Source organism: Macaca mulatta, chromosome 6 (assembly GCF_049350105.2).
Source record: "Macaca mulatta isolate MMU2019108-1 chromosome 6, T2T-MMU8v2.0, whole genome shotgun sequence".
NCBI lineage: Eukaryota > Metazoa > Chordata > Mammalia > Primates > Cercopithecidae > Macaca > Macaca mulatta.
In genome coordinates, this window is record NC_133411.1 from 107,757,211 (window position 1) to 107,778,792 (window position 21,582).

The 21,582-nt window shown below is 41.9% G+C and overlaps 1 long non-coding RNA gene across 1 annotated transcript in view; it reads left to right on the forward strand.

Annotated features, from left to right (window-relative positions):
* The first annotated feature begins 3,201 nt into the window (after window positions 1–3,201).
* LOC106998871 (uncharacterized) overlaps window positions 3,202–21,582 on the forward strand; it is a 67,576-nt gene continuing 49,195 nt past the window's right edge. The window contains exons 1-3 of the long non-coding RNA XR_001445435.3: window positions 3,202–3,322; window positions 4,260–4,355; window positions 8,525–8,646. This is a non-coding gene — a long non-coding RNA (uncharacterized LOC106998871). The remainder of the gene's footprint in view (window positions 3,323–4,259; window positions 4,356–8,524; window positions 8,647–21,582) is intronic.

The window sequence follows — 21,582 nt, forward strand, 5'->3', positions numbered from 1 at the left end:
TCACCAGGATGGTCTCGATCTCCTGACCTCATGATCCACCCGTCTCGGCCTCCCAAAGTGCTGGGATTACAGGCTTGAGCCACCGCGCCCGGCTATTTTTTCTACTTTTAAGAGAAGAAAAGAGGTTAAGAGACTTGCCCATAGAGAAAGTAGTATTAAAACCCAGATGGTCTGACTCCAAAATCCACCTCTCAATCACTATAGTATATACTGAGCCCTTGATGTCTGCACCACATAATGTCAGTTATTTTCTGTATATACCTTATACATTTTAACAGTACAAATCTTTTCCCAATATCAAGCCAATTCTCTGTTCCCACAGATAAATCAAAGCTCTAATATCAGATTCAGTGTCTCAGGCCCTCTTGCATATCTCCCTCCTGTTTGCCTGCAACCATGCACATTTTCTTTTAAATCCATGCAGTCCCACTGTTGGGACTAACCCAGGGCATGTTTCAGCCTAAGTCTTTTCCTCTAAGGTATATTCTAGGCCATCTTCCACTAAATATGAGTTCAGTAACATGTGAACGGAGGCCACTATGAGCTACTTTAATCCCAGCAGAACCCTAGCTTTCTTTGCTCCAAGTTCTTCCAGCACTGTGCATACAGGGGCTCGTTGAGAAGGATGTTATCTCTGCGGAGTCTCATTCCCTAAATCTCACCTTTCTTCAGTGTTGAAATCACTAAACCTTGGTTAAAGTTGTTCTTCTCAGGCTGATGCAGGCATTCTTTTCTGCAACCCATTTTCCTGTTCCAGGAGGAATTTGCCTATTTTCTCTAGCATTGAATATTACTCCTTCAACCCTGGCTGAGGAATAGGATGAAGAAGAAAATTGACCTTGGAGTGGAGAACACAGAGCAATCCAGCAGTACTTGGTATTTTTAAGTCAGAAGTTTACATGCTGAGGCTCTGTCTTGAGGTCAGCCAGACACCCTAGAACTGAATCCTCGTCTTCACCAAGACAATGGTCTACTTACTGGATCCCATACTTGTGCATTAGCCTTTCTCTTCTTGTGGGGATTTATCCATAAATAGGACAACAGTCCTTAAAGTTTAAGATTCTTTAGTGATCTTACCTCCTAAACCTTAGCTGTGTATGCACTTTGATCAGTTTAACTACACGAGATGTTGGTGATCAGAATTCCAAATTCGGCTTCTTAAAAATTTTTTAAATTTTTTGAGACAAGGTTTTGCTCTGTTGTCCACGCTGGAGTGCAGTGGTGCAATGATCTGGGCTCAAGTGATCCTCCCATCTCTGCCTCCCAAGTAGCTGGGGCTATAGGCACATACCAGCACACTGGACTAATTTTTTATTTTTGTAGAGACAGGGTCTCACTATGTTGCTCAAGCTGGTCTTGAACTCCTGGACTCAACAATCCCACTTCAGCCTCTCAAAACTGCTGGGATTCCAGGCATGAGCCACCGCACCTGGCTAGAATTCCAACTTCTGAGTCATACACTACTAGGTTGGGCTTTGGACTCCAATCCCAATGTACTCTACTCGTGATTCAATCAGGACTTTGTGGGCCCCCAAGGATTTCTCTTATTTATGTCAGAGGCAGACTGAAAGAGTGTTCACCAAGAACTATACCCTAAATTGAGATCTGGAAATCCTATGACTTGAATGGAGTGAGGGGAAAGTAAAGATGAATACAAAGAAAAATGAATCATAGGCATGAAAGGCATTTCTTAAAGAGGCCTAAATCTGAACTCATGTAAAACATAATCTCCTACACTTTCCTAGGGCTGTAGTTGTGTTTTTGGAGTTAGTTTGGGGCACGAAAGCTGTATCAGAAGGATACACAGCATCCAAGCACTATGTCCATCTTACAACATTAGACATATTGGAGACTGGCACTCTAAAAATGCAGACTTGACTGGGTGCGGTGGCTTACGCCTGTAATCCCAGAACTTTTGGAAGCTGGGGCAGGTGTATCACCCGAGATCAGGAGTTTGAGACTAGCCTGACCAACATGGTGAAACCCCGTCTCTATTAAAAATACAAAAATTAGCTGGGCATGGTGGTATGTGCCTATAGTCCCAGCTAATCAGGAGGCTGAGGCAGGAGAATTGCCTGAACCCGGGAGGCAGAGGTTGCAGTGAGCTGAGATTGCGCCACTGCACTCCAGCATGGGTGACAGAGTGAGATTCCATCTCAAAAAAAAAAGAAAAGAAAAAAGAAAGAAAGAAAAATGCAGATTTAAGGGATGCTAGGCCACTGCTGACGCTTTAAAGTTGGTCAAACACCCCAAAAGTGTCGCAGTGTCTCCTAGCAAAGAAAAAATTAGGAAGAAGTCCAGGATAACTTCTGAATGCCTTGTAAGATGGGGGTTCCAAAACCCCAGACAAACAATATAAGAGAGAAAGTGATGATTTCAGTTTTGGATTGTAGCTGTCTGTAATATTCAGGAATAGATGTCTAGCAGGCGGTTGGATATACTGGTCTGAAATCAAATTACAGAGAGTTCTGGATAGGGATAAAGATTTGTGAGGCAGAAGCAAAAAAGGTAGTAACTGAAAGCTTGAGATGATCTTTAGATCTTCTGCAACCCTATTACTCTATAATTATTGCTTTTCATGTTGATGACAAATTTTTGCCTACCAGTTTAGTGCATGATGTTTTAAATGCAGAAAAAAGTGCCACTGTTCCTTTGTATCTTCTGTGACATAATGCATTGATTCTGTATTTAACTGTTGTATGTAAGGACACTCTTTTAAAGAATGTTGGCCGGGCGCGGTGGCTCAAGCCTGTAATCCCAGCACTTTGAGAGGCCGAGGCCGGTGGATCACGAGGTCAGGAGATCGAGACCATCCTGGCTAACATGGTGAAACCCCGTCTCTACTAAAAATACAAAAAACTAGCCGGGCGTGGTGGCGGGCGCCTGTAGTCCCAGCTACTCGGAGGCTGAGGCAGGAGAATGGCGTGAACCTGGGAGGCGGAGCTTGCAGTGAGCCGAGATCGCGCCACTGCACTCCAGCCTGGGTGACACAGCGCGAGACTCCATCTCAAAAAAAAAAAAAGAATGTTAATTGGTGCAGAAAAGGAAAAGGAGTGGAGTACTGTTATGAAGATTCTGATGTGAAGCTGCTCAGCAGCACCTCTCATTTTCAGGCAGATTTTTTACTTGGACTTTTAATGTCTTTGGTTAGGAATATTTTTCCTAATGGAATTGAGAATATATTCCTCGTAATATTTGAAGTGCCTGTTGAAAAATTAAAATTTCTTAATCCCTTTCAGAGCTACTGTCTTATAATATCTCAAACTAACATTTGAGACTCTCTGGCTTGATAACTATGATTCCACTGAAGATGACTATTGAGGTAATCAACTTTGTAGCAATTCTCAAACTTTAGTATATAAGTCAGTCAGCTGGGTACTTACTACAAATAGGGATTCACAGCTATTCTCCAGCCCTAGTTTTGATTTAGTAAGTCTAGGAAAAGGCCAACATATTTGCATTTTAATAAACACTTGTATCTGTGATTACCTGATTACACATTGAGAAATAATATTTATTTCTTAGTATTACCCTAGAAATTCTAGGATAAGTATAGAATAGGGTTTCTTGTAACCTGAGATCCAAATATCCCAAAAGAACCTATGAATAAAATCTAAAGGGTTCACGAACTTGGGTGGGGTAAAATACATCTTTATTTTCAGTAACTCCTAATTAAACCTAACATTAAAAAAATTGTAAATGTAGACAACATAGCACAGTATTAAGAATAATTCCCCTAACTTTGTCATCAGTAGAAAACACAGAATTTTTTATATTGCATTGGAGTTGCTGCAAATATCTCAAAGTGTTGTTTATAATCATCACTCCTTTAAAATTATGGTAGTTACCAGACTGAGATTTCATTTAATTTAATAAAGAAGCATACATATTACTCTAAAATTACATTTGAAAACATTTTGAAAACTGTGTCTTGATAAAATTGGTTTCTTTCGTAATCCTGCATATTTCTAAAACCATTTACAAATGATTACAAGAATAGTCCATAGGCTTTGCTAAAATATTTAAAGGCTCCATGGCACTAAAAGGTTAAGAATCTTAGTGTAGGAAAGACTAGTTCCTATTGAGACATTAGGGAGGTATATTACTTAATTCCATGGGAAAAAATCATAAATACTTATAGATCAGTTGAGATTTTTGACTCAGTCTCCATTTCCGCTTTCCTGACTAATTTTTCACTCTTCAATATCTCTTCTCATGGACTACACATCTTCTCCGATTTGTTTACTCCTCCTCAACAGTTGAATGGCTCTGTTTTCCATCAATGATGACAGCTTTTAATCATAGATCTCAAGCCCATTATGAACATTAATTAATGTCTGACATCGCTTAATGAGGTAGGTAAAAACTATTACTGTTTCATAGATGGGAAAATCAGGTTGAGGCAAGTTTGGTGACTTGTTCTTAGGTCACCCAAGAAATTGTGGCTTATTTCCAAAATCAATGCTTATTCTCCTTACAGACAAATGATGTGGGTTTTTTGTTTGTTTGTTTATTTGTTTGTTTGTTTTTCACAGTATACCAATCTGTTGCAAAGACAACCTATTTTCCAAAAAAAAAAGATTATTGATACAGGCATGGAAATAATCTTTCTTAAGGCAGAAACATTTGATGGTATCAGTATTTATACTGCTTCAACCTAACAATGTATTGGTTGGGTTTTCTCTGAAAAATAATAGATGTCTTGGTTGGAGGGAAAAAGCCTCAGCTCAAATAAACCATTAAAACCACTATCCATTGTTTTGAATACAATAAAAGTTGATTAAAAAAAAAAGAGAAAAAAACCCACTACCCATTTTGAAATAAAGCAGTTAATTTCTTCTTGTATATAGAAACTCTACCCAGTAAGGGTCGGAGAGGAACAAAGTGAACATTAGTTATCAAAATGCATTGACTTAGCTTTTGATCTTAAGACACCACACACAGTCAGTAAGCACTTTTGTCTTTTTGTGGTAACTTTGTTTTCTATGGACTCATGTTGCTTTGATCAATGGTATTTGTGTGCCTCATCTTAATCTAACTTTTTTGTTGTTTGACCAGTTCATCCGGTTTGACAGGCTAATGTGAAAAATTTGAAAATTCTTTGTGATTTGTCTTTTTAAACGGTATTTGCTCTTCTTTTGTTGTTTTGCTAAATCCTCACTTGCCTGGCAAATAAGGCGAACAGAAGGAATATGATTTGGAATAGTTGAATAAATATTTGAGAGAGAAAGGAAAGTTTATTTTTTATAGAAAAATCCAATTAATATATGAGAAAAGAATGAGGAAACTTTAAAATTTCCATTAGACAAACACGATTGTTGCAGGTAAAATATGTGGAAGGATTCTAAAATCAGTGGACAAAAGTTTGAGGAAAAATAAGATATTTGTATAGTCTCAAATTATTTCCCCTAACGTACTTATTAATAATGGGAAAAGAGGGATAATTACATGGAGAAATTTGGCAGATACCACCATGTCTCCCGGTGTTTAAAATTAGTAGGCCTTAAATAAATGTATTAACTTTTTTCTCAAGCCATCTCTTCCTGCCTATATTCGATTTTCATTTAAATTATTAACAATTAGCCAATTTCTTGAGCTAAAATTCTCAGAATAACCTTTGACCTTTCCTTCAAGACCTACTGTCCCTTCCTCCTTCCCATAACTATTTGCCAGATTCTCTGTTAGTCACTGAGAGTACTATTGTGAAACAGCAGACACGGCCACTTAATACTCATGGAGTTTACAACTCCGTGGGGAATATACATAAGAAACATAATACATGAATAAAATAATTACAACGTGTAAGAGGTGCCATAAAGAAAATATAGAGGGTAGCATGGTAGAAATTTAGTGAGATAAAAATATTGAAGAAGGCTAATTCAGCTAAGCCTTCTGAAGCTGAGACCTGAAAGGTGAGTATGTCAAATGCTGCTGAAAAGTCCAACAATTAACATTAAAATCTTTTGCTCTGAAAAAGACACTGGTGGAAAATGAAGACAAACCTACAGACTGGGAGAAAACATTTAAAGTCACATTTCTGACCAAAAAAACCACCACCACCACCAACGACAAAAACTTGTGTTCAGAATATATAAAGAATGCTCAAAATTCAACAATTAAAAAAGCAAAAAATATACACAAATCAACTCAAAAAGATATGTTGATGGTAAATAAGCATATGAAAAGATATGGCACTCATTATGGAAATGCAAAGTATGATCACAGTGAAATGCCCAAAATACCTATGAGAATAGGGAAAAATTCCTGATATTACCAAATGTTGGTGAGGATGTAGATCAACTGGAATCCTAATATTTTGCTGTCACAGCCACTTTGAAAAACAGTTTGACAACCTTGTTGACTTAAGCAGGTTTAATCATTTAAACATTTATGATTTGCCATCATATATTCTATCATATAAGAACATGCTTTTCATAATGCAGCAGTCTGACTCTCAGATATTTACCCAAGATTTATGCAAGGTTATGTTCACATAGAAATCTGTACATGAATGTTCATTGCAGCTTTATTAGTAATTGTCAAAACCTGGAAACAACTCAAACTTGAATAAATGAATTAGCAATTTGTGGTGTATCTATACATTGGAATTCTTAGCAATAAAAGTTGGGAAATATGGATTCATGTAGCAACATGAATGAATCTCAAATATATTTTGTGAAAGTGAAAGAAGATAGAAGCAAAACATTTATATTGTATGATTTCACTTATTTAACATTCTAGAGAAGGCAAAAATATTAAGATGGGAGACAAATCAGTGGTTGCCAGGAGTAGGGTAGAGATGGAGGCTCACCATAAAGAGGCAGCAGGAAGGAATTTGGGGAGAGATGAAACTTTTTTTTTTTTTTTGAGATGGAGTCTTGCTCTGTTTCCTAGGCTGGAGTACAGCAGCATGATCTCAGTTCACTGCAACCTCTGCCCTCCTGGATTCAAGCGATTCTCCTGTCTCAGCCTCCTGAGCAGCTGGGATTACAGGTGCAGGCCACCACTCCCAGCTAATTTTTGTAGACATGGGGTTTCACCAAGTTGGCCAGGCTGGTCTTGAACTTCAGACCTTAGGTGATCTGCCCGTCTTGGCCTCCTAAAGTGCTGGGATTACAGGTGAGAGCCACTGTGCCTAGCCTGATGAAACTGTTTTGTCTATGACTGTGATGATGTTCTATGAATGTGTCAAAATACATAGAAATATAAATTATAATAAGTGAATTTATGAAAATTTTAAATCTGTAAATTTTTTTTAAAGTTAAGCAAAATAAGAATTGAGAAAAGACTTTTTGAGTTTTTCGTTATGCATTTCATTGGTGACTGAGCAGTTTTGATGAAGTGGGGCTCATTGAATCCAAATTGCATTATGTTTAAGAGGAAGTGAAGTGAGTAAATGGAAACATGTAGTGTGGACTTTTCTAGAAGTTTGACTATAAAGGGGAGAAGGGAGTAGATGGATGAGAATGTGAGCTTATAATAAACCTTAATTTTTGGGGATGAGACCAATTAGAAATAAAACTAATAAAAATGTGCAAGACCTCTACTGAGAACATTACAAAATTTAATAGAAGATATAAAATTTCCAAATAAGTAGGTGCATCATGTTCACTGATGAGATGACTTAGTGCTACAAAAATCTAAGTGTTCCCTTAATTAATTTATAAATCCAAACAAACAATCTCAATAAAAATGCTAATAGGATTTGTGTGTGTGTATGTGTGTGTGTGTGTACTTTGCCAAATGGAGTCCAAAATTCATTAGGACAAGCAAATGTATAAGAATGGCCAAAATAATCTTTGACAATATTAGGAATTACTTCATCAGTTTTGAAGACACATTATAAAGCTATATTAATAGAAACACTGTGGAACTGGTGCAGGAATAGACATCCGATTTTGAGATATGAGCAAGGTCGTCTCCTTGAGGAACAATTCTACAGTTCTACCAGTAGAGTATACTGTTAATTTTCCACTTTGCCTTCCTCAAAGTCACTAGAGGCTGTTTGATAGGTTATCTGTGTACTGGAAAGAGGGCAACATCCAGATTTTTCTGGGATTACTGGGACAGACTTAAGAGTTGATGCTAATTCCTGGAGAACTCAAATGCTCTTTGGCCGAATAGAGTGGAAATTTATAGACATTAGATGTTATATGGAGCTTTGGTCTAATTTCTTCTCACAGTGGGCCAAGTGGGTCCACACAAAGAACCCTATGGTAATTCTCTTTATTTCTGAATTTGTAGTTCCCCAGAAAACACTTGAAAACTAACAGACTCTTCAAATTGGCTCCATTGCCTGTAGAATGATGGCTAATGTGAAAAGGGCCAAGGAGAAACCACTAGAATTACTCTGACCAACCGAAATGTTAAATCAAAAGCCATAGTGCATCTGTGAGGTCTGTGGAGATTAATGTCACCATGAAAGTCTTGAGGGATGCAAGAGTGTAGATTTAGCTTGTGATGATGGTAGTAGGCTTTTGGAGAGTGATAGAGGATTTTCATAAAGTTTTTTTTTTTTTTTTAGATGGAGCCTTGCCCTGTTGCCCAGGCTGGAGTGCCATGGCTTGATACTGGCTGTCTGCAACCTCCACCTCCCGGGTTCAAGTGATTCTCCTGCCTCAGCCTCCCAAGTAGCTTGGATTACAGGTGAGTGCCACCACACCTGGCTAATTTTTGTATTTTTAGTAGAGATGGGATTTCACCATGTTGGCCAGGCTGGTCTTGAGCTCCTGACCTCAAGTGACCCACCTGCCTTGGCCTCCCAAAGTGCTGGGTTTACAGACATGAGCCACCGTGCCCAGCCAATTTTCATAAACTTAATCAGGTGGTGACAGGAAATGCTGCTGCTTTTATATATGTAATCTCTTTACTGGATCAAAACAACAAAATCTCTGATACCTAGTATGCAGCTATTGCTCTGGCAAATGCTTTATTCTCTCTATTCCAACCAAGAAGCAATTTGCTGTTGCATTATTAAGACAAAAAAAAAAAAAAATTCACTGTTGCTTTCAGCTCTGTGGCTGTCTGTCATAATCTAGGCTACATAATATATGAAATCATGCTTATAGATCTATTGCAAAACTTTATTAAGACACATTTGTGCTGGGGGAGGAGATAAATCCCATGAAAATGTATTGGGTTCCCAAGGTCCTGGGGTTCGGGATATACTGAGATCTCTCCTCCAAAGTAAAAGTTAACTTGATGTATCTTCCACCCACTAGCATTAAACAAGTGGTTATTTTGTAGACCTCCTTTGGATCTGGAGCCAACATATATCTAATTTGTGTGATTTGCTTTGCCCATTTACTGAGTTTTGAATGGAGCTCAGAGCAAAAGAAGACTCTGAAGCTGGTCCAGGTTACAGTACAAGTTATTTTACCATTTAGGCCATATGAATCAGCAGGTCTGTGACTTTTAGGGCTGTTCCATGGAGCTTCTGGCAAATCCCCATACAAGAATGATAATACATGCTTGTAAGATTTTAAAACAAAGCTATGTAGATATTCATTCACCTTTTTAGAAATGGCATCTTTCTTGCCACTCAGTGCTGGTAGAGATTAAATATCTGACCATGGGACATCAAATGACCAGGCAATCTGAGATGAGTATCATGAACTGGATGTATCTGATCCCAAAAGCTCTAAAGTTGGACATCAACAGTGAAACCCCATTATAAAGTGATAGTGGTAGGAGACTGAGCTCAAAGAGATACTGAATATGTGATTTGCATGAATTGAGGTTTAGGCTCTCATGAAATGTACTGTTATTGCATTGCTGCCTGTCCTTCAACTCATACTTCTGACCTCATGGGGCGTTCCCCCTGACTGAGGAAGAAAAAAAATTCAGGCCTGGTTTACATATGATTCTGAGTGATATGCTGACACAGATGGAAGTGAATTGATGCATAATTATGGCCCAACTCAGAGGTGGTCTGAGATGACAGTAAGGAAATGAAATACTTCTACTGAGCAGGACTTCAAGCAGTATATTGGTCTGCTTGCCCCCTCTGCCTGGAAGGAGAGATGGCCAAAAATATGGATCATATTGACAGTCACTAGTGATTGTCACTGGAAATTCAATGACTTGAAAGATACACAATTGGAGGAATGAAGATAAGGAGATCTGGGCAAAAGGTATTTTTGTGTACCTCCAGAATAAGAACAGAATATGAGGATTTGTCTCATGCGAATTCCTACCAAAAGTCACTGACTGAAGAGTCTTGCAGTTACCAGCTAGACAAGAAGACCCATTGTATGCATAACATCCAGCTTCTAGCTTCATCAATAAGTGCTTCATCAAGGGCTTATGAACAAAGTGGCCTTGACAACAGGAATGGAGATTACACATGGGTTCAACAACATGAACTCTCATCAAGGCTAATCAGATTAATGTCACTGCTGAGTGCTTGCCTGGCCAGTAGCCTAGCTGAGCCTCTGAAAGAGCAGGATTCTCCTGGGAGACCAGTTACCAATCTGGTGGCAGGTTGATTTTCTTGACTATACTGTCACTTTGGATAAATTTGGCTTTAAAATTTGTGTTACTTGTCTGAAATGTCTGTCAGCATCACCATCAATTAACCTATGAATATTTCACTCACTATCATGGTATCACACATAATAGTGTTTCTTCAAGTATGACCCATGAAACCATAGGGATCTCCAAGACCCTTTCAGGGGATCTATAAGGCCAGAACAATTTTTAAAACAGAACTAAGACATTACTTGCCATTTTTTGTGTTTACATTTATACTGATAATGCAAAAGCAATGCTGGGTCAAACCTCTGTCTCCTTAGCACAAATCAAGGCAGGGGCACCAAACTGTACTGAGTTCTAAGATTCTTTGCCACTGGGGACTCAGAAAAAAATGTAGTTTCACATCAAGAATATACTGATGAGGTAGTAAAAATGATTACTTACTAATTATTTTTTTGAGATGGAATCTTGCTGTGTTACCCGGGCTGGACCCGAATTCCTGGGCTCAAGGAATCCTCCTGTCTCAGCTTCCCAAGTAGCTGGGACTACAAGTAAATGCTACCATGCCCAACTAATTTGATTAAATATTAACTCTTTAGTACATGGCTTCTAAATATGCTGTGTGGCAAATAAGTCATTCATATAGCACTTTTGCTGCATACAAAAATACAATATTTGTCTTGTGGAAAAGCACTTGTGTGATGAAGTTGTGAGCCAAACTAGCTGATTTTTTTCATGGGGCACTAGTTTTACTTGAAAGAACAATTGACAGACAAATTAGGATTATTCAGACTTGGATATTTGGCAGACATTTTCTCAAAAATGAATGAAGTAAGCCTGTCATCTCAAGGAAAACAACTGACAGTATTTTGTTATCAATAAAAAAAAAAAAAAAAATTTAAGCTTTCAACTAAAAGTTAGTGTTTTGGAAAACTATCCAGTACTCTGAGCATGAAAACTTCAGAATTAAGATGCTAAAAATATTGTTAGTGTGATATTAGTGATTGTCATTTTATTTTATCGTATCATGAAATGTGTCACTACTTGGAAGGTTTGAATAATTCAGTAATGCAGTATTTTCCAAATGTTCAAAGCATGATGTTACAAAATCATGAATGGTAAAAGGTTCATTTAAAGTGCAAGTTAGGCTAATAGTTTTAATGTAACACAGTATATTGAATAACAAATTTAAATAAAAGGCAAAAGACAAATTGAGAAAACTATTTCAACACATATTAACACTGTCAGAAATAGCACTTTAAATTATTTTAATAAGTATAATAGATCATTGAGTTATTTCTACTTGTTTGGGTATAGAAATGAAATCGTTTTTTTTTTTTTAACTATTGTTTGAAAATGTACTGTGTCAAAATTTCTTTTTCATCCCTTAGCACACTCTTGGGCAGATTCCAAAATCTTCTGGTTTTTTATTTTATTTTATTTTATTTTTTGAGTTGGAGTTTCACTCTTGTTGCCCAAGCTGGAGTACAGTGGCAAGATCTGGGCTCACTGCAACCTCCACCTTCCAGTTTCAAGCAATTCTCCTGCCTCAGCCTCCTGAGTAGCTAGGATTACAGGCACCTGCCACCATGCCCAGCTAATTTTTGTATTTTTAGTAGAGACGGGGTTTCACCATGTTGGCCAGGCTGGTCTTGAACTCCTGTCCTTGTAATCCCCCAGCCTCGACCTCCCAAAGTGCTGGGATTACAGGCGTGAGCCACTGCGCCCGGGCTGGTTATTTTTTTAATTAATTGTGCCCTGCATAGTTTCAAACCACCAGGTCATGTCTCCATTCCTAGTACCACCAAAAGCTGAGTTTCTGGCTACTAGGAGTGACTTCAAGAAATGGGTATAGGGATTAGAAAAATGCTACAAAAATAGTTCTTGAATTGCCAAAATAACTAGTCTCTGAATTGTATTATTCTTACTTCTTAACCCTGTACTTTGTATGGAGTGGCAGATGGGGGTGGGAAGAGGCTGTAGGGCTATTTTTGTAAACCTTGAGGGTAAGGAAAACTCTCTGTTCACAAATTTGATGGTATTTTTATGTCTTTCTTTAGCATGTAGGTTACTTGGAACCTCTGGACTTCAGCTTTAAGTCTAAACCTAGATTGAAGAGAGTAGAAAAGTCTACCTAACACCCTATTCTGTAAGAAAAATACTAATACAACAATGGAAAAATAACAAAAGATCCTAAGCAGAAAATCCACAAAAATACAAATCACTAATAAACATTTGCCATCTTAGGAAATCCAAAATATTGTTGGATCAGTTGATATGGTTTGACTGTGTCCCCACCCAAATCTCATCTTGAATTCCCACATGTTGTGGGAGGGACCTGGTGGGAGGTAACTGAATCAAGAGTGCAGGTCTTTCCTGTGCTATTCTTGTGATAGTAAGTCTCATGAGATCTGATGGTTATTATAAGGGGGGGCAGGGTTCCTGCACAAGCTTTCTTTGCCTGCTTCCATCCATGTAAGACGTGACTTGCTACCCCTTGCCTTCCACCATGATTTTGAGGCCTCCCCAGCCACATGGAACTGTGAGCCCAATAAACTTCTTTCTTTTGTAAATTGAGCAGTATTTGGTATGCCTTTATCAGCAGCACGAAAACAGACAAATACACCAGTATAACAATTTTATATGTCATACTGCCATTAAAATTTATAATACCAAGGCCAGGTGTGGTGGCTGACACCTGTAATCCCAGCACTTTGGGAGGCCAAGGTGGCAGATCAACTGAGGTCAGGAGTTCAAGATCAGCCTAGCCAACATGGTGAAATCCCATCTCTACTAAAAATACAAAAATTAGCTGGGTGTGGTGGTGTGCGCCTGTAGTTTCAGTTACCTGGGAGGCTGAGGTGGGAGAATAATTTGAACCTAGGAGGTGGAGGTTGCAGTGAGCTGAGATCATGCATTGCATTCCAGCCTGGGTGACAGAGCAAGAGCCTGTCTCAAAAAAAAAAAAAAAAAAAAAAAAAAGAAAAAAAAAGAAAGAAAATGTAATATCAAAATGTTTCAAGCTTATGAGTGATAGGTACTTTTCATACACTGCTGATGGATTTCAAATAAGAATAACCAGTTGTGAGGAACAATTTGGGGACCCATGTCAAGAACCTGTGTCAATATAAATATATTCATGCTCTTTGACCTACTAATTCCTTTCCCAAAAATTGACTGAAGAAAATAATCTTAGATACTGTATTAGTCAGTTTTGCATTGCTATTAAAAAACCCTGAGATTGGGTAATTTATAAAGAGAAGAGGTTTAATTGATTCACAGTTCTTCAGACCATACAAGAAGCATGATACAAGCATCTGCTTTTGGTGAGCCTCAGGTAGCTTACAATCATGACTGAAGGTGAAGGGGTGGCCACCATCTCACATGGTGACAGTGGGAGCAAGAAAGTAGGAGAGGTACCACATGCTTTTAAACAACCAAATATAAAATTAACTGAACATGGTGGCACATGCCTGTAGTCCCAGCTACTTGGGAGGCTGAAACACAAGAATCGCTTGAACCGGAGAGGTGGAGGCTGCAGTGAGTCAAGATTGTGCTACTGCACTCTAGCCTGGGTGACTCCATCTCAGAAACAAACAAACAAAAAACCAACAATAGTCAAATCTCACGAGAACTCATTCACTATTGTGAGGACAGCACAAAGCTATAAAAGATTAACAACCATGACCCAAACAACTCCATCCAGGCCTGATCTCCAACACTGGGGATTTAATTTTAACCCTCTTGGTGGTGCAAGCCATAAGTCTTGGCAGCCTCCATGTGGTGGACCGAGCTGTATTTGGGGCCCTTTGAGCAGAGATTGGAGCTGGAGTTGCCTAGATGCAGGGAGTAGTGTCCCCAGGCTGCACAGTGTCCCTGTGGCCTGTGGTGGGAGAAGCTGCCTTGAAGGTCTCTGAAATGCCTTCAAGGCCTTTTTTCCATTGTCTTGCAGATTAGCACTTGGCTCCCTTTCAGTCTTGGTAATCTCCCTAACAAGTGGTTGCTCGCAGCCACTTGGATTCTTGCCCTGAAAATAGGCTTTTTTTTTTTTTTCCTACTACATGGTTAGGCTACAAATTTTCCAAACTTTTATGCTCTGCTTCCCCTTCATATTAATATAATTTCCAACTTTAATCCATTTCTTTGCTCCTGCATCTGAACATAGGTTGGTAGAAGCAGTCAGGCCACACTGTGAATGCTTTGTTACTTAGAAATTTTGTCTCATGCGTCCATGTGAAGAGACCTCTAAACAGGTTTTGTGTGAACTACAAGGCTGTTTATTTTACCTGGGTGCAGGCAGGCTGAGTCCGAAAAGAGAGTCAGCGAAGGGTGGTGGATTATCATTAGTTCTTATAAGTTTTGGGATAGGCAGTGGAGTTAGGAGCAATGTTTTGCGGGCTGGGGGTGGATCTCACAAAGTACATTCTCAAGGGTGGAGAGAATCACAAAGAACCTTCTTAAGGGTGGGGGAGATGACAAAGTACATTGATCAGTTAGGGTGGGGAAGAAACCAATCACAATGGTGGAATGTCATCAATTAAGGCTATTTTCACTTCTTTTGTGTATCTTCAGTTGCTTCAGGCCATCTGGATGTATGCATGCAGGTCACAAGGGATATGATGGCTTAGCTTGGGCTCAGAGGCATGACATTCCTGTCTTCTTATATTAATAAGAAAAATAAAACAAAATAGTGGTAAAGCATTGGGATGGTGAAAATTTTGGGGGGTTGTTTGGAGAGGTAACAGGCAATGTTTCTCAGGGCTGCTTTAAGAGGGATTAGGGGCGATGTGGGAACCTAGAGTGGGAGAGATTAAGCTGAAGGAAGATTTTGGGTTAAGGGGTGATATTGTGAGGTTGTTAGAAGAAGCATTTGTCATATAGAATTATTGGTGACAGCCTGGATGCAGTTTTGTATGAATTGAGAAACTAAATGAAAGACACAAGGTCTGAATAAAAGAAGCAGAAAAAATAGATATTAAAGGACTAAAAATTGGGAATACCCAGGACATCCAATTAGAGAGTGTCCAGGGGGGTTCAACGTTATTGTTTGCTTGGTTGTCAAGTTTTTGGGCTCTATCCTTGAGTTTTTTTATGTTGTCATATAGCAGGCCAGATTGATTTAGGTAAAGACAACACTCTTCATTTAAAAATATACAGAGTCCTCTTTTTTTTTAGCAGTGAGTAGGTCGAGGCCTTGGTGATTTTGTAGGAAAGAGAAATGCAAAGCCAGCAACTGAAAGGACACAAAGATAGATGTGTACCCGCCCCCACCCGCTACACCCTTGTTCTGCTCTCTAATCTTTGCACATACCAGAGATTTCGTAAGTTCTGTGAGTACCTGGTTTTCTGCACGTACCAGAGATTTTGTTTTGCACATACCAGAGATTTTGTAAGTTCTGAGGCAAGGTCACAAGACGTGTTTAAGTAAGATAAACTCTTGCTGCCATAAACCTGCTCTCCCGCCTCAAAGTTTGAACCAAAATATCAGAAATGGCAGGAACCAATCATAGTTAGCCAAATCGCCTTGTTCAAACACTAGCCAATCATATATCTGATTTGTATAATAACTCTATGCCCACTTTTCTTAGACTATATAACATTGTTCAGAGCTGAGTGGGGGAGCTCTCCTGCCCGTCTCGTTTCACGAGCGAAGGAGAGTTCCAGGTTCGAACCTGTAATAAAGATCCTTGCTGCTTAGCTTTGACTCTGGACTCTGGTGGTCTTCTTCGGGGAATAAACGGTCTGGGCATAACAAATGGGGGCTCGTCCGGGATTTCCCCCAAGCCCACCAGACCCCCAAGTCAACGGATCTTAATCTGTAGGTAAGCCGGCTTTGTCACTGTCTCTGTCTTTGTCTCTGTCTGTCTCCCTGAAATTTCGCGAAATCCGTAATCTGTAATCTGTATTGGTCTGTTCTGTAAGTGGCACAGTCTTGGCGGACGCGCTAGAAGACAGCCACTCGGGACTGATGGGAGACGTTCCCCAGTGCCCATCTGGGGGCCTCCATCCTTGGTTGCCCCGTCTGACTCAGGTCGGAAGTCCGACACGCGCTCGCGAATGCTCATCGTTATTACTGTCTGTCCGTTATTGTTAAGTGTTAAGTGTAAGCCCAAAACGAAACATAAAACCTTTTCTTCCCCTTCCAGGACCGGACCTGTTGGATACTCCCCTCTGCTTCACACTCATTTTCGTCCCCCCTTCTCTTTGTAGGAGCAGTCCAAAGATGGGCAACAACCAGAGCACGCCGCTCTCACTCCTTGTTACCAATTTTAAGGATGTGAAGGCTCGGGGGCGTAACTTAAGTGTAGAACTAAAGAAGGGAAAGCTAGTTACTTTCTGCCGTTCGGAGTGGCCCTCTTTCGGCGTAGGGTGGCCCTCTGAAGGAACTTTCTGTCTCTCTATTATTACTAAGGTAAAAACTAAGATTTTCCTGCCAGGGCAGTCAGGACATCCTGATCAAATTCCTTATATTCTAGTGTGGCAGGATCTTGTGGAAAACCCACCACCCTGGATAACTCCATTCATCCCTGAGCCCTGCAAAGTCCTAGTAACGCGACCTACAAGACAAAAGACTCCCTCTGCTCCCTCGGCCCCTGTGCTGCCGGACAGCCAGGACCCCCTAACGTTGGAACCCACATTTCCCCCACCATATCCGCACCTTATCCCGCAGGACCCAGCCCCCCAGGGTGGTGCTTCCGTAGAGGGAAACTGAGAAGCGGAAGCAGCCGAGAGCGAAAGTAACCTGGGGGGACCGGCCGGCCGAACACGAGGCCGCGTACAGCGGGACCAAGCTTCCCGACTCCCTGACTCCACTGTAGCCCTGCCTCTCAGAGAAATAGGATCGCTCGATGATACCGGGCTCTCCCGTCTCATGTATTGGCCTTTTTCCACCAGTGATTTATACAATTGGAAGTCCCAAAATGCTCGGTTCTCAGATAATCCCAAAGATCTAACCTCGTTGTTAGACAGTGTCATGTTTACTCACCAGCCGACCTGGGATGACTGTCAACAGCTCCTCCGAATCCTGTTCACAACGGAGGAGCGGGAAAGAATCCAAGTTGAGGCCAGAAAACTGGTTCCAGGAGATGACGGCCAGCCAACTGCAAATCCTGACCTCATTAATGCGGCTTTCCCTTTGACCCAGCCCAGAGGGGACTACAACACGGCAGAAGGTAGGGGACGACTGCTCATTTATCGCCAGACTCTAATGGTGGGTCTCCGGGCTGCAGCTCGCAAGCCCACCAATTTGGCTAAAGTATATTCTGTGTTACAAGGTAAGACAGAAAGCCCCGCTGTGTATTTAGAGAGATTAATGGAAGCCTTCAGACAGTTTACCCCTATGGACCCGGAAGCACCGGAAAATCAGGCAGTGGTAGTAATGTCCTTTGTAAACCAGGCAACACCAGATATTAAAAGAAAACTCCAGAAATTAGAAGGTTTAGAGGGAAAGCAGATTCAGGACCTCCTTCAGATGGCCCAGCGAGTTTATAATAATAGGGATACTCCAGAAGAAAAACAGTTCAAGGCAACCAAAGAAATGACCAAAGTCTTAGTAGCAGCTTTCCCCCAGGCAGGAAATGGCCAAAACAGAAAGCAGAAAAAGCAAGGCCCTAGGCAAGGATTAGAAAAAGATCAGTGTGCTTATTGCAAGGAACGTGGCCACTGGATTAAAGACTGCCCAAAGAAACGGAGACCAGCTAACCCTACCTCCGTACTCGTTACCCAGGACTCTGACTAGGGAGGACGGGGTTCGGACCCCCTCCCCGAACCCAGGGTAACTTTGCAAGTGGAGGGGTCCCCAGTTCGCTTCTTGGTCGATACTGGGGCGGAACGCTCAGTCCTAACCAAACCAATTGGAAAAATGTCTAAGAAAACATCCTGGGTGCACGGGGCCACAGGCATCAAAAAATACCCCTGGACAACCCAGAGGACTGTAGACTTAGGAACGGGAAAAGTCTCCCATTCCTTCCTAGTCATCCCAGAGAGCCCCTGCCCTCTACTAGGGAGGGACTTGCTGACAAAGATGGGGGCCCAAATCCACTTTGAGCCAGAAGGGCCCAAGATAACTGATTCCCAAAACAGGCCAATATCTATCCTGACTGTCACCTTAGAAGATGAGTACCGACTCCATCAAGAGCAAAAGCCCCCCGATCAGGGAATTGACTCTTGGCTCCAGCGTTTCCCTGAAGCGTGGGCAGAAACTGGGGGCTTGGGGCTAGCTAAACATCGACCTGCCATATTTGTGGAAGTTAAGCCAGGGACGGACCCGGTTCGGGTTCGGCAATATCCTATGCCCCTGGAGGCAAGAGAAGGAATTACGCCCCATATCCGCCGACTCCTAGACCAGGGAGTCCTACGGGCTTGCCACTCATCCTGGAATACTCCACTGTTACCTGTTCGTAAACCCAACAGTACGGACTACAGGCCAGTACAGGATTTAAGAGAAGTTAATAAAAGGGTCATGGACATACATCCCACTGTGCCCAATCCATACACCCTTCTGAGTGCCTTACATCCCAAAAAACAGTGGTATACCGTTCTTGATCTAAAAGACGCTTTCTTCAGCCTTCCTCTGGCTCCCAAAAGTCAAGAACTCTTTGCATTTCAATGGACGGATCCTGAGGGGCATCAACGGTCAGCTAACATGGACCAGACTGCCACAAGGGTTCAAGAACTCGCCAACCCTGTTCGATGAAGCCCTTCATGAAGATCTGGGTGAGTACCGGCGGCAACACCCTGAAATAACTCTTTTGCAATATGTTGATGATCTCTTAATAGCGGCCAGGTCCCCGGAAACTTGTGTTCGAGGGACTGAGGACCTCCTCAAGACTCTGGGGGAGCTAGGCTACCGAGCCTCAGCAACAAAGGCTCAGATCTGCAAGTCGGAGGTAACTTATCTGGGGTACCTATTAAAAGGGGGGCAACGCTGGCTAACCAAAGCCCGAAAGGAAACAGTCCTACGCATCCCTAGACCCCAGTCAACACGGCAAGTGAGAGAATTCCTGGGGTCGGCAGGGTTCTGTAGGTTATGGATACCCGGATTTGCTGAGTTAGCCAAGCCCCTATACCAGGCAACAAAGGAACGGCAGCCCTTCAATTGGACGGAAGAGGCTGAGCTGGCCTTTCAGCAAATCAAAAGTGCCTTGTTATCAGCCCCCGCGCTGGGGCTCCCTGATGTCTCCAAGCCCTTCCACTTATACGTGGATGAAAGTAAGGGTGTTGCAAAAGCCGTGTTAACACAGTACCTAGGCCCCTGGCAGAGGCCAGTTGCCTATTTGTCAAAAAAATTAGATTCAGTGGCTGCTGGCTGGCCACCCTGCCTCCGGATAATCGCGGCGACCGCCCTAATGGTCCAAGACGCTGATAAACTTATCATGGGGCAAGAGTTGCACGTTATAACCCCGCATGCCATTGAAGGCGTCCTCCGGCAGCCGCCGGACCGATGGATGAGTAACGCCCGGCTCACCCACTATCAAGGACTGCTGTTAAACCCCCTTAGAATAACTTTTCTGCCCCCAACCTCTTTAAACCCTGCTTCACTGCTGCCAAATCCAGACTTGGACGCCCCATCCCATGAGTGCACTGAGATACTGGCTCAGGTGCATGGGGTGCGGGAGGACCTGCAAGATCGTCCGCTCCCCGACACAGAACTCACCTGGTTCACTGATGGCAGCAGCTATGTCCACCAAGGCCAGCGGTATGCAGGAGCAGCTGTAACGTCAGAGACTGAGGTAATCTGGGCGGAACCCTTGCCTCCAGGGACATCGGCCCAAAGAGCCGAACTGATAGCCCTTACACAGGCCCTCACCCTAGGGGCAGAGAAAAAACTAACAGTATACACGGATAGCCGCTATGCTTTCGCTACTGCGCACATACATGGGGCCATCTACAGAGAAAGGGGACTATTAACAGCCGAAGGCAAAGAAATAAAAAACAAGCAAGAGATCCTAGCTCTATTAACTGCTTTGTGGAAACCAAAGAAATTGGCTATCGTACATTGCCCTGGGCATCAGAAACCAACTACGCCAATTGCTCGAGGCAACTTCTTAGCCGACCAAACCGCAAGGAGCATAGCAAAAGCTCCCAGTCAGCTCCTCGTGCTCCAGCTCCCCGATCCTGGCCCGCGAAATTTGCCATGTTTTCCCGACTATACCGAACAGGATCGCGAATGGATGAACACGCTTCCCCTAAAACAGGTTAAAAATGGGTGGTGGACTGATATAAATGACCAAACCATCCTACCAGAAAAATCAGGACGGCAGGTGTTGGAACACATCCACCGGACAACCCACCTGGGTGCCCGGCGAATGATGGACTTAATCAGGCACGCCAAGTTTAGAATCAGGCGCATAGCTGAACTGGCCAGCGATGTCACAACAAATTGCAAAGCCTGCCAACTAAACAACGCTTGCCCCCAAACCCAGACCACCGCAGGAATTAGGTGTAGAGGAACTAGGCCTGGTATCTATTGGGAAATAGACTTTACTGAGATAAAGCCTGGAAAATATGGGTATCAGTACTTACTTGTCTTTGTAGATACTTTTTCAGGATGGACAGAAGCGTTCCCAACTAAGAGAGAAACTGCTCAGGTTGTAGCAAAGAAAATTTTGGAAGAAATCCTCCCCAGGTATGGCTTTCCTGTCCAAATAGGGTCAGACAATGGACCAGCCTTCGTTGCTAAGGTAAGTCAGGATTTGGCTTCCATTCTGGGGGCAAATTGGAAATTACATTGTGCTTATAGGCCCCAAAGCTCAGGACAGGTAGAAAGGATGAATCGGACTCTGAAGGAGACCTTAACTAAATTGACCATGGAGACTGGCGCTAATTGGGTAGTACTTCTCCCCTACGCTCTGTTCCGGGCCCAAAATACCCCTTACAGACTAGGCCTCACACCATATGAAATCATGTATGGCAGACCCCCACCCCTGGTCCCCAGTCTAAAAGATGACTTACTCAAACCTGAAACTGAAAATGTCTCTGAGCTCCTGTTCTCCTTACAAGCCTTACAGAAAATTCACCAGGAAATTTGGCCCAGACTACGAGAACTGTATGAGGCAGGACCTCCGCCGACGCCTCATCCGTTCCAGCCGGGAGACTGGGTCCTAGTCA